The sequence below is a fragment of the Phalacrocorax carbo genome, chromosome 5, assembly GCF_963921805.1.
Source record: "Phalacrocorax carbo chromosome 5, bPhaCar2.1, whole genome shotgun sequence".
NCBI classification, from domain to species: Eukaryota; Metazoa; Chordata; class Aves; order Suliformes; family Phalacrocoracidae; genus Phalacrocorax; species Phalacrocorax carbo.
This window is the reverse complement of record NC_087517.1, coordinates 24,006,349-24,019,065: the sequence shown is the minus strand read 5'-3', so window position 1 is coordinate 24,019,065 and position 12,717 is coordinate 24,006,349. Positions and strand designations below refer to the sequence as shown.

General features: G+C 39.7%; 1 long non-coding RNA gene across 1 annotated transcript; it reads right to left on the bottom strand.

Moving 5' to 3' along the window:
• Positions 1 to 9,117: 9,117 nt before the first annotated feature.
• LOC135313681 (uncharacterized) lies at positions 9,118 to 12,459 on the bottom strand. The gene is made up of 3 exons (XR_010373218.1): positions 12,293 to 12,459; positions 12,099 to 12,191; positions 9,118 to 9,186 (listed from the first exon to the last, which is right to left on the bottom strand). It is a non-coding gene; the product is annotated as an uncharacterized LOC135313681 (long non-coding RNA).
• Positions 12,460 to 12,717: the final 258 nt, after the last annotated feature.

Sequence of the window (12,717 nt, the reverse complement as noted above, 5' to 3'; positions counted from 1 at the left end):
GTCTGTTATCGAGCACTGGCTGACCTCATCCCTTACGATGCCCATTTCTTTGCTGATGGCACCAATCGAATTACTTAGATACATAACACAATTTGGGTTTCCTGACACACTTCGCATTTGACTGGTAATTCCTGGTAGAAAAGTGACCTGTATACAGAATTGTAAGTCAGGTAGTGAAGCAGGAGCGCATATGCTAGTGATGATCTCAAGTAAAGGATATTACATAACCACAGCTTTAAGTACAAATTTATCTACTATAGAACTAAAAAAAAACATATTTCCTTGTAGCAGGCTTTCAGAGTTTCTGCTCTATAGCAGCCATTCTCAGGAGAAATTGTATTTTACCTTCTTCATACCTATAAATACTGTTTCATTTTGCTACAGTACTTCCCCATGGTCCCAGTTTGGATTGGCATCACTTTAGGTCTACACCATCTGGCACTGTATGCACACCATGGAAAGGCAACCCCTGCCTTGTGGAGTAAAAAGTTTAAAAATCAACGTACATGAAGACAGAATTTTGGTTATCTTTTGAGAGGTATATTATCAGACTGTGAACATACTAGCAAAGTGAAAATGGCAGGAGACCTGACCTCTTCCTGACTTTTCTGAGAAGTTTCATGAATCCAGTTTTTGTTTGCACAAATGGTGCACATGGAGAGAGTCCTTTTATTCCTATGAATGAAGGTATTTGTGTGCAAATGAGCACGTTCGCATGCAAACGAATGTATTTGCACAAGAAGCATTTGCCCACCTGCCACACTAGCCTTGGCTTTTTGACTTTCAGTGTCTGGATGCTCAGAAGCAGAGAGAGAATAGAATAAGAATGCCAGCAATATTTCAAAAGTTGCATGGTCAGTCACTAAGAACAGCAAGCAGGAAGGATAAAGAAAACAAAGGGGAAAAAATGAAGAAAAATGGAAATGTAGAAAGATTCCTACAACTGTTCAGATAAAGCAAGGAGATCACCACTTCCCAGAGCTGAAACAAGGCAAGGAAAGAATCACAGAATGGTTTAGGTTGGAAGGGAAGAGGAAGTACAATAAACGAAATCAAGGCTTTTGACAAATTCCTTTGTTTGCCTTCTTATTTAGCGGCTAAATAAATTGCATGCAAGGATAAATTCTCTGAAATAATGGAATCTTACCACACTGAGATCCTGTAGATGAGACCTGGAGAGACTCTTAAAATAGAGGAAAATAATTTTTTTCCAATCACATATTTCCATTCTTTTTTCTTATATGAATAATCAGCACATAAGAAATAGAAGTGCTGTTGCTTTCTAGTCTTCCCTATGCTGCACAGGGTCACTGCTACTTCGACAGCATAGGGTGCTGATCTGTTTCACCAAGCCAATTTGGCCTGCTAGTAACAAAAGTTTAACAGTCAGTATTGAGAAAAAGTCTGAGAATAGTGCATCATGCACCTGAGGACCTGAATCCTTAAACCCCATATTATCACAAGAAGCAAGACTATCCAGGTCATTTCTTATCTGTTTCTCATTACACCTTGTATGCAGCCAAGAAATTGCAGTATATATCCGAAAGTCTATCTCAAAGACAAAAAAAAGCAACACCAAAGCCCCATTGCGCCTGCAATGGCTTTTCAGAAGCTGACTGCTGACATACGCATGCAGCAGGTGGACATTCAGTGAACCATATAAATCCTCTACAGAAGATGAAGTGGGTAGGCTTTCTGGATACACACCAGCCTGCCAAAGTATGACTGCTAGGTGGCTGATGCCTTGTATCTTGCAGGAGCCTTCCTGCACCTAGCAGGAAGATTTTGGGACCGTGCAGCCCCCAGAGATTATTTTTTTTCTTTTTAATTTAAAATGTGTGATTACCCCTTACTTTCTGCCACCTGTTCTGCTTATAAACTTCTGCAGGGCACCCCTCTCTGCTCTAATTTCCAACAAGCTGTCATGTTACCCTAACCCATGGTGCTACCTCCTCCCCCAGGCATTGAGATGACTCATGTGCATTCATGTATGCAGAGTGGCAGCTGGCCCTAAGGCCAACCAGGGATGTGACCCATATATCAGATGCTTAATTTTCTTGAAATTCTGCACCCTGCTAAAATAGACAACTCACGTGGAGCTTCAGTTCTAGTGACATTTCTGCCATTTCTGTGCCTGTTATAATTGTTTCTGGAAAGCTATGGTTTACAAAAAATATATGGAAAAACTTGGAACACCATTAAAAATTTCAGCATTTTAGACTCAGGACATCCTTATTTCTACAGGAACCCTAGCTGCAAATTCAGGGAGCATCCTCAGACAAAATTAGACATATTGTCTCTGAAATCAGCCGGCTTGCTACTACGGAGTAGCCGTCCTTACCCACACACTCCTCTTTCTTCACTTTCCACCAGCTTGCCAGCTTACCAGCAAAGCCTGTATGATGTATAACACTTAATTCTGTGCTACCAAACCCTCACCAGCATAATTTCAGCTAGTACAAAGCATAGTCTCTGTAAATATTGCTTCAGGGTTTTTGTGCAAATTATTACAAAACTCCACAAGGTACTATTGTCCAGTTATGCTGCAAAAAAGGAAACAATACAAAAACTTTTTAAATATAAAGCAGTTGTTGATGCCAAAAAGACATTATAACATGAATCTCCCTCAAACAGGTGTTGCCAGTGCATTTTAGTATGGAGTTTCAATGTGAGATTTATATTGTAACAACAAAGAACACCCCAGAAAACGGATGTGATCATCACTTTGTAAGGCTTCCTGAATGGCCCTGGATAAGCTCAATGAAGGAAGATGCTCTGATATTTGTAAACAATTTGAATACTTCTGTTACTTGAAGAACAGCATGTCAAATTAGATTAAGGAATACAGAAGTCTCAGCCTTTGATCTCCAGCGGTCTGCAGATCCAAACTTAAAAGCCAGCCAGAACCAGAAATGCTAATTTATTGATGGATAAAGTTATTTCATTTCTTCACAGCATTTCTGGCTATCCATGTGTGTGCATCCCAACATGAAGCATAAGAAAGACTCAGCAGCTGCGACTGTGGTCCCAGTTTTGTCACACTTGAAAAACAGGACACTACTTAGTTGGCTGATTGAAGAACAAATATTGAACCACATGACATTTCCCTGTCACTAAGGTTTCAAAAAATAATTAAGGCAATTGTAGATCTATATCGTAAAGATTTATTAATATCATTATATAGAATTTCAAAGCTATAATGAAGTGAAATGTTACCCTTATTCTGAATGACCAGGAATTCCACATCAGCCACATGCAGTTGCTAAGATCCTTTGCAGTACCAGTTTAAAGAAATCTTAAGTATTATGTAACAAGATAGATTAATTTAATATAAAGTATGTTCTGTAATGGGGATTCATCTGGTATTTTCTTAAAGAAAAAAATTCTCAGTGTACCATCTTTGTTGTAACTTTTTGTGTCCACTGCAGGGGTCAGCAACAGCTGTGCTACCAATTGGAGATGTAGGCAGAGAGGCTGAACTGTAGGAGTTGAGCCAGATGCTAAAAACTTGTAATCAAAAAAGTCTTTTTACTGCAAGCTTGATCACTGCCCAAGAACAGATTTTTCTAGTAATCTCAGTAAAGAAATCATACATGGTTATACTCACGTACAGACAATAGCAATTTTAATGACCAGTAAGGCATGATCACAGTTACTTAAGCAATGGAAGCCACGGCAGGAAAAAAATCGACTGTTCACATTATGTAAGGACTGAACACAGAAAAAAACCCCAAAAGAGATTATGCACATGAGAAAGATATTCTTTACCAAAATGAACAGAATTACATGGGATATGTGATTATATGTTAATATTCTTGATATTTATAGGAGAGTAGCAGAAAACAACCTGCACAATCACTGTCCCAGATCATCTCTAAAAATGAGATGCCGTAGTACAGAAGTAATCATAAAGGTGTTACTTAATGAATGGTATTAAAAAAAAAAAAGTTCTAGTGTCTTGCATTCTGATAATGGCTATTTTCTACCCATTCTTTAAACCTCTGTTGTTACACAGAATGACTAAAGGGGGGTTGGTCAATACGAGAACCCTTCATCTTCCCGTCACTTGCTGAAATTCAGCCCAAGTGAACAGCGACCAGTAGATATCCAGACGAAATTCTTATGGAGTCCTGTATACACACAATTACTTTAGTCCTTCTTCTGTATTTTTCTTGGAAAGAACCAGTTCCTAATGGTTTGGTTACAGTACACAAGCAAGTCTTACAGGGTGGCAGGGAAGGGACGTTTGCTGGTGGGACTCTGAATCTCAGTAGCTTGTTTTTAATAATAAACATACACTAAAACTCAAGAGAGATATGTTTACAGGACACTATCATCTTCCCATTATAGCCGCAAGACATTTCCAACATTTAACAAGCAACATTTCCAAGCAAGGTTTGGAATGAGTTTAGGGGTGTTTGGTCACTGGGCAACTTTTGGTACATTCTTGGATTTTAGGACATTATCTTGAAAACATTCTAGTTTGACCCCATGAGTAGGGACTGCCTGGGTAACTGAGTCCAAATGAAAAGCAGACTATTGCAGGAAGGAGGTTCAGGCAATGAAGTCCCATTGCACTGTATGAACACATTTCTCCCTGAAGATGTCACAGTTTGAAGGTTTTCTTTGTGACCAAAACAAATAAAAGCTTTTGGGGTTTTCTGAGTGTTTATACACCACAAGATGAGCAACAGGGGAAAACCACAAGATACGCTTCCTTCCTCTATTTCTAGCTCTGAACAGGAAATGAAGAGAAAGAAACCTTGGAAGATTTACTGGGTGCTTCAGGGTTTCTCTTCCCCTGAAGTGATCATTGCAGGATTTCAATAACTACCTCTACAAGTATTTTCAGACAGGTTTTCCTCCTTCACAGACATTATGAATTTGAACAGTGTCCTTATTAAGCATTTGATTTCTCTTTCCCCTTCCAGGAGCTGAAATAGATTGCAGTGTCTACAAAGTGCCTCACTACTATATGCAATGCAGCCTGTGAAATAAACCCACAAGACTTTATTTACCATGTCAGTTTATATAAAAATCTGGTTTTAAACATCTCCAAGTTTTAAAACCTCAGCAGCTGTTAGAAGCTTTGCCTGTGTGCTGCCCTGTTGCCTCTGCTCTAAGCGGTGCTGAGAGCTGCACATCTCATTGTCATGGCCAGTGCCTGGGCCGGCATGCTCTGAACAGCTCCTGCTCAAATCCCAGCGATGACATTTTATTAAACCACGCAGTTAACACCGTAATCCCACATTAGGGCCTGAGGAACCTAGCTCTGATAGTGGTGTGTATTTTCAGTTCAAAGCCTCCAGCCAGGAGATTATTAAATCCCCCAGCTGTGAGAACATTTTCCCATCCCAGAGTCAAAGCAGTGAGAAAGCACACAGCTCCCCCAGCCCCCTCTTTAGGGTGGAGTCAAGTAATATACTCCACATTTTCAGATTGGTGAAATTAATTCCCTTCACATCCCCCAACCTGCCACCATGAAGTTTTGCATCTTCCTCAACTGCTGGATAAAAGATACATGACTTGGGCTTTTTACACTCTGTAGACATGTAGCTGTACGCTTCTACGGGAGAACTTATCTTGGGCCGCATACCTCCGGGACACAGGGCTCTACCCACCCTGGGGACAGTGATGCACAGACACCAATATGATGGATACAAAATGTCCGTTTATTTAGCTGCGTCACACGCTTATATAGCTCTTGCGCTTCCTGTTCCTGCCACTCCTATGGGGAGGAGTCTATCTTTCCGTCACAGCCCGTAATCTTCCGGTCGCCGATCCCTGTCTATTCCCCTACATAGACATTAGTGGAAGACTACAGGAAAGAAAAAAACTAAGGCTTTTCACCCCATTTCAGAGTTCCCAAATTTCTTATGCCCAGCTGTCCACCCAATTAATAGTGCTTTGCCTGGACAGGGCATCACACATCACTTCTCACCAGAATTTGTCACCCTCTATGAAGCATTAATTCATACGAAAATTACACTTAGACACATGAGACAGTTAAAGGAGCAGTCCCACAGACAAATGATGATGTTCTTGCACAGAAACAGCACCAAATATTACAACCACATGATAATAATGAACCACGTTGCCCATCTCACCCCACCAAAAAATGAGAGAGCACATTTGCACATATCAACAGGCTTGCACAAAATGGGAACTGAACTCATTAGTACATCTCCAAAAATACAGGCTCAGAGAGATGAGATAAATAGCAGCATCATGACAAAGAACTAGATACACTTCAGGAGGTCCAGTGTCTGTTATCCCATATACCACTATGCCACATAGCAAGTTAAGGGCTTGGAGAAAATGTCGATTCTGTCTGCAGGGGAATAAAGCCTGTATCTACAGAACATAAAAAAAATAAAATTCCAAGACTGTTGAGAATCAAGAGTAACAAAGTAACACCTCTCTTATTTCTAATTCCACAAGACAATGATGTTAATATTAATGAGCCAAGAAAACCCTTGCCACTCATTTTCACATGTTCATTCATGTTCTGCACTCTGCACCAGATCCTTCAGTGACTTGCAGGTTCAAAGACTACAAGGGAGATAGGGTTACTCAGGGCTACAGGCAAAGAAATAATGTAGTGCTTTAATCACAGACCATCCCTAAGTGGAAACCATAAATTAAGGATCTATACCTATATTACATCCTTTCTTGAGAAATGTTATGTATTTTACAGAATGACAATTTCAGTTCTAAGTAGACTTTATCAATATCTACAGGTGTTTTAATCATCTATTGGTATATACTTACAGGTAGTTTGATGGAGCATGTTCTACAGCACTAATAAAAAATATTGATCTATAGCTCTAAAGAACCTTAGCATTGAGTTGTAAATCCCATTTCAATAGGACTTATTAATGTGACTTTTTTCTTTCTGTGATTTAATTCACTATGGCTATTCTATGCTAAATTTAGCTTTCCCACATGAGGCTCATAAACCAGAGAGCAGACAAAAGAATGATGATATACCATGCCATCACAGGTAAATGTAAAAGAATATAAATTAGACACACATCTCTGACAAAGGTTTAGATGTTCCCGTTGGAGATCCTTGACTGTAGCAGTAACTGTTCTCCAAAATCCCCTCATTATCTCCCTCCCTTCATTTGTTGATCTGAGTTAAAGACCTTACACTTAGTTTCAGCTTGGCTTCCAAATATTGACACACACAAAAAGCATTGCTATGGACATAGTGCCTGACATTGGTGAAATTCATTAAATATTTTCAAATTTTGACACCTAATTTTTTTTAGAAGTGGTTTCTGAACACTTTAAGTGACAGATTGAGGGCTAGATGGAGCTGCAGTGTGGAGGAGGCAAATGAAGCAAACTGCTCTTCTGTCTCATGTACTGGCAACTCTGTCATACAGCATGATGGGGAGACAGGCACCACAGTCCCTTGGGGCTCCCACTAATCCTGTGCCAAAAATTTGCGGTCAAATCACTTTTGAAGATTCTCGTGAGAAGCCTGATTCACTGCATATGTTTGTTGATATTATGAAACTTTGTGTCTTCCAGAAATGTCACTGCTTTTCAGGCTATTTTACAAGGTAGATGTGAAACAAATCAGGCATTATGCCCAGCCAAACCAAAAATCCAAGAAATACTGGGCTTGAGTATCATGCACGTGGAATTTGATAAAAATCAGCAGTACCTATGTAGCTGACAAAAATCAAAGTGTAGTTTCTGATGACGAAGCCCATTAATTTGGTTTTATTGTTACATTATGTTACTGAACGAGGTTCTTTCAGCTGTGTTTGGCCTGTATGAGAGAGTCCCATTACTTTGCTTTTTTTCATGCTAATGACAATAGCAATAATTTTAAAAAGGCAAATATCAGCTAACACAGAGCCATCTTGAGTTTATTTTGTGGCTGTGCATCTAGAAATATTTGCTACAATTACTCACGTAGCTGGGGCAGCTGTATGCATCATATTTTGCTGGTTTGGGAATTGTGTGCTATTTTGGACAAGTCAGACAAGCCTTTTGAATAAATGGCTTTAGTGTCTTTCTTGGTAGATGGCAATAGTGGCTAAATGATTAAATGCAGGAGATGGCAAAAATAACAAGTCAGTACTAATTACCAAATTTTCGGGTGTCATAGAATAACGATGGCACACAACTTTTGCAAGAGAAAATTATCCAGCTTTGCTAGTTGATTCAGATGCCAAGCTCCAAATTTGCTTGTTTGATTGGGCTGGCGTTCTTTCCTCAGAGACTAGAAAAAGCTCCCATAAGCTTTCATTGTCCTAAATCAGAAACATCTGTTAAAAGTATGACTCATTCATTGGTTGAGATCAACAATCAGAAACCTGCACAAGGGTAGATTTTTTCCCCTCAGATAGGTGACAATTCAGTCATGTGCCACCATTGCTCTGCAGGTCAACCTATGCATATATTTCACTGAATTGCTAACACAGCCCAAGTCTGCATCTTTCTTTGAGCTCTCTTAGTGATATTCTGAAAATAAAATTAAAGATCCTACACATTTCTGTCTTCCTTCAAATTGGTGCTTTGTTACTCTTCACAACAGCATACAAATGCATTAGAAGTTCCAGAAAGCTAAGGAAAAAAAAGGTTTACAATCCTTCAGAGTAGCTGAAAAACAGTGGAAACACAAACTTAAACATTCATTTCTTTTCCACCTCATGCTCTTCTCTTCTAGATATGGAGATTTGATTTAGAGCATTCTGTGAAACCTCTTCTAGATGATACACGCTACAAACTTACCAGGATTCATATCATTGTTGTTTCTGAGGAAAAAACAAGGCCCCATCTACAGGTATCAGCTATACCCCACTGAAAATGAGCACAAATATAGAGGACTATTCAGCACGTAATTGTGAAGTGTCCATGTTAGGGTATGTTTGGCCGGCTGTGCTAATTGCATCCAAATCCCCACGCCCATGCTCCTGTTGGCACTTCTCCATCTCCCCATTTACTATAGCTCTGCCTCTTTCTCGCTAATAGATTCTGGCATGTTCTCTAGTCCCACTATTTCTAATCCTGATATCCCTTTGCCAAATTGTGGAGGCAGCTTGGGGAAAAGGAAAAACAAAACAAAGCAACGATCACCGTCAGCTGAAACTCACGCACCTGCATGGCTGCCTTCCAACGTGTCTGCCAATGCCTGGCTGCTCCAGGAGTTGCTGCAGAAGTTGGAAACTTGAGGGGAAGGAGAAGAAACACACAACAGGCACAGAGATGAATGTTAGTGGCTTCAAAAGGAACAACCATCTGTTTTCCTTACTCCCTGGCAGCAGCAGGAGCTCCCTGCAATGAGGATGGAGATTTGGCAGGTTTCTGTAACCCTGTTGAGCTTTTACTATCCCTACCAGCATCCCCGCTGCTTCTTTCCACACCCTCAGACCAGTTATACTTTTACTTTTTCCTGCAGCAGTAGTGCCTACACAACCCTATACTCATGGTCACTTTAATGACCAACACCTAGTCAAAACCAGCAAAGTTCAGCTACTGCTTAAGCATGGCATTGCTAAATTTGGAATTAATATGATTTTGCAGTCATGCTGCATTCAAACCATAGGAAAACTGGTTTTAAAATGTAGCTGAGGCAGAGCTTATACCTCAGAAAAAAACCTTGGTTTAGTTCTGTGATAGCGTGGTCTGACCTATATCACCCAAAACAGCAAGAAGAATTGTGTTGTATTTTCCCACTGTGGCTGCCATTTGAATGCATAATGCTGCTTTCCCATGCAGAAAGTTGCCAAGAATATAGAGCATGAGACCTGTCACAGAAATGCAACAAAGAGGATTCAGGGGCTTTATTTTCAAGTAGATTTCAACAGATTTCAGTGTATTTCATTGCCATAAAATCAAAATAGAAATTTGCTCAGTGTTTATTATTAGTATTTCTCATCGTGGTGTGCTATAGATCAGATTTTAAGAAAAGCAGCAAGTACTGGAAAAAATGTAGCAGGTAAAAGAATGTAAGAACATACATTAAGCACTGTAAAAACCCAGCTACCCGCAACCACAATCTTCCCTTAGAGTAGCAACTTTTTAGTACGGTTCTTCGAGGCTGTTTCTGTTCTCAGCTATCACAGTTTGAATATAACTTACAATCACTTCCTAGAGACTTAGTTATCCAGATTTTACAAAGTGTTATCTGCTTTAGGGAAAACCAGAGTGCTGCATTCAGTGATCTGTTGTTGTGCAAGAGCAAGAGCAGCTGGTGTAGCTTACAGAAAGTGGCAAATAGCCCAATGCAATAAAATGTAAGCATGTTCATAGCAAGAGCAACTATTGGCATAGAACAGATGCCAGAATGTGTTTCTATTTGGATCCTAAATAAAATTATCTGTTTATCTTCTATCATAATGAAGACAAAACAACAGGATGCAATTTCCATAATTTTAGGGGTAACGGAATCTCTTTGAAATTTAGATTTTCTTATTGTTATCTCACATATATTTAGTGTTCCCAGTTACAAGGTCTAGGTTATCACAGAGATCTAAGCAAGTTGAAAACCAGTTACTGAATTTCTCTATCACCATATCACCTTTAATGTGAGGTGGGGGGTATTTGTTTTGGGGTGGGGTTTTTATTTTGGTTTGGGTTTTTTACATAAAAGCAGAACCAGCTAAATGGAACATGGATTCAGTAGTTCAGTATTTATATATTTCCTTTTCTTTTTAAAGGAATGAGATTGGCCATTTGAACATATAGTCCCTGCCTCAGGCAGTTTATTATTTTCTTACTAGTTGTGTTGTGATAACTTTAACCACCAGGTGTACTTGGATTACTAAATGCTCTGCTTTTGTCTTACCAGAAGCACATTGGAAGAAGGCTTGAACTAGGCTCCATCTAAGCCACAATATGCATTATACAAACATACAGTAGTTGACAGTACAACAAGGTCTCCTGGGACAGGGATGAAGGGAAAGATGTGACCTGCTTAAGACTTCTGAAGCTATTGAAATATAAACTAAAAATACTAGCAATAATCTCCATCACATCAGGATCCATTTTGTCCTTGGACTTAGTGGCAATTTTATCACTGATAACTGCAGAAGGTGCAGTTTCAGATGCTGTATTTTCCATATACCTCCAAAAGAAAAATTGTCTTATGAAAACTCTACATGCTGCCAGAAGAGTTCAGTAGTCTCTCCTGTTGGGAAGGCATTTACAAATACCCTTTAAGGCTGTATTTTCCCTTTTTTTTTTTTTTTTTTTTAAAGGAGCATTCACTCAGTTTGGTTCTGCAAGATGATCGGGTTCCCATTTTCTACTCAAAGAGCCTTGCCAGAAATGCTTAGTGTTTCAAAGAATTAGTCGCTTAGAAGTCTTTGTTTCCTTATCATTGAATGCAGCACAAACTATGGACCACAAATACATGTAGCCAGAGTTTTCAACCAACTCTGTCTATAAGCCACTGGCCAAGTTATTTGCTAAGGAGTGAAATCCCTCCATGGGTCAATGTTAACAGGTAGGAGAAAGAAGGAGGTGGTAGGGAAAGCAAAATGGCTGCTTTGGTTAATTTTCTCCATCTTTTTGTGGGCAAAACTGTAATGATACTAAAACTTGAAATCTTATCTTTTGCATACTGGTAACAGTAGAAGCATGGCTTAACTATATGTGACAGCCACAGTGACTATGCAATACATTTAATGACCTGTGTTTAATGAAAGCTGAGACACTTTCTGGACGCTGTCCATAACAATCCTTCTCTGAGGCTATAATCACACATTTAATGCGAGAAGAAACTCTAGAGGAAATATTTTCTTAGTCTCTCTGTTATGATCCAAAGTGAAATGTTGGAATGACCCTGTGAAAAGTAGGAAATAAAAGCTCAGCAGAGGGAGCTGCCCCATTCTTCTGAGGAGATTAACCCAGCTTCCTAGCAATGATAATTTTAACACTGCTATTAATAAAGCCTTTCATTTTTCTTGTAATGTCATATACCTTCCATGAGTACATTCCTGTTTCAGTGTCACAAGGGGCTAGGATTTGGGATTGAATGCTTACCTCCTCCCATCTCCCCTCCCCATAACTTCCTGGTCAAGAAGGTACTAGTCCTAAGGAATTCAACGAGAACCTATGGGTGGATTGAAACTCACCACAAAAAGCAGCAAACCAGTCCTACTGTTAATATCTCCAGAGTGCTGTGAAGCCACTGGGAAGTGAAGGGTACTCAGAGGAAGAAATGGGCTCTGCAGAGAAATGAACAAACAAAAAATATATATTTTTAAAATAATTCCACAGTTGTGACTTCCAGCACATATGAGCCTCCCCCATTTGTACATAGGAATACCTGCAAAGCACATCAGAGTCCATCACGGCCAATGGAGAGAAAATCATACTTTGCAGATGGATCTCTGTGAACAAAAAAAGTGAGTGAAACACCCAGTTTAGCATGAACATTATGGTCTGGATTGTGCTTTAGAGGCTTAGCCCTTTCTCAGTTGACAGGAGGAATGAGGAGTTGTTCTGTTGGTATTTTGGCATTTTAGTGCAAATGCCTCCTGGGGCCTAAAAAGCATTTCCTGGAGCAGCAACTGCCTGGTGGGTTCAATGGGTGCAGCTTGGACTTGGCACTCACTAGCAGCTCTTGCACACCATGCTGCAAAGGAATGGGGCTTGGGACCTTACACCTATCACCCTCAGCAGGCTCAGTGTTTTTCATGCTGCATTTTTTATTCCTCTTGTGTCGTGGATCCTGTGCAAATTTGACCCTGC